This window comes from Pygoscelis adeliae, unplaced genomic scaffold (genome assembly GCF_000699105.1).
Source record: "Pygoscelis adeliae isolate BGI_AS28 unplaced genomic scaffold, ASM69910v1 Scaffold402, whole genome shotgun sequence".
In the NCBI taxonomy this organism is placed as follows: Eukaryota; Metazoa; Chordata; class Aves; order Sphenisciformes; family Spheniscidae; genus Pygoscelis; species Pygoscelis adeliae.
In genome coordinates this window covers 1,717,641-1,718,783 of record NW_008824411.1, presented here as the reverse complement: position 1 = coordinate 1,718,783, position 1,143 = coordinate 1,717,641, and positions in this window count along the sequence as shown.

Below are 1,143 nucleotides of genomic sequence, written 5' to 3'. Positions count from 1 at the left end.
AAAGTAATGTAAGTCTGGTTTTCCCGTGTGCAGGAACTCCAGACGGTGCCGATGCAATACTGCCTGCTCTAGTCTTTGTTGGGGTCTTGGTTTAGAGTAGTCCAGGTGAACAACTGCATATTTAAAAGTAATTGTCGTTCACATCTGCTACAATTGTTTGCTATAAATTACATCACCATTTCAAAGATGGGATTTGAATACAGTCAGTGCAATGTAATTATTATTTACTGCGTGTACCACCTACACATATGACAGAGCAGGCCTATGGAGTATGCAGACATAGACAAGTTGGGGTTTGTGCCACTTTCCTCAAAGCTATTCGAATGTGAGGTAGTTTCCACTTGATTCTTTTTACGTTATAAATAAGAATCCACAGCAACAATTAGGAGCAGACAAAAACTTGGCTACATGCTTGTTCAGTGGATGTGCTCTAGGACAGGCTCCGCAAAATAATGGAAGATAGTGGGAGATTTTGCAGAAAAATCAGCATGTCAGAATCAATAGCTGTGATTATCCCACAGTAACTACGTTTAATGGTCGTGGGCCATGTTCTTCAGACTGGATTACAGAGGCAAGCGTGTGAGTGTCTGCTGCGAGAAGATAAAGAGCACCAGTTGAGTGGAGATGGCAGTTTTGCTAAGTAATCGACTTTCTTGGCTGCCTTCTGTAAAAAGCTGAATTCCTCCGGTCAAATTTCTTTTCAGAATGAGTGAGTCAAGTGGAAATACAGCATGAGAAATGAGAATAGGCTTCCAAGGTGCTCAAAAAAATGTTCATCCTATTAACAGTACAGGGACAAAAAATAACAAGTCTAGGCACAACATTTGAAGATGTATAATATATTTAAGGCATCGTCTCAGATTTATAATAACCCATTCGTGTCTTAAACTTGGTCTGGTTTAAAAGACACCCATAGGCCAGCTCTTATTGTCTTACTTTATTTGTGATAGTGGAGGACTTCACATTGCTGTTAGTCTTGTTTTGCTGTCCATGTTGGTCATCTATGGCATCCTGCATGTACGTATGGCAACATATCTATCTCAGTCTCAGCCCAAAGATACAGAAAATGCTGCTTTTACTGAGACAATTAAAGCACACAGTATTGTCCTTACATTTTGCATCACTAAGTTAAGCACAGGAAGA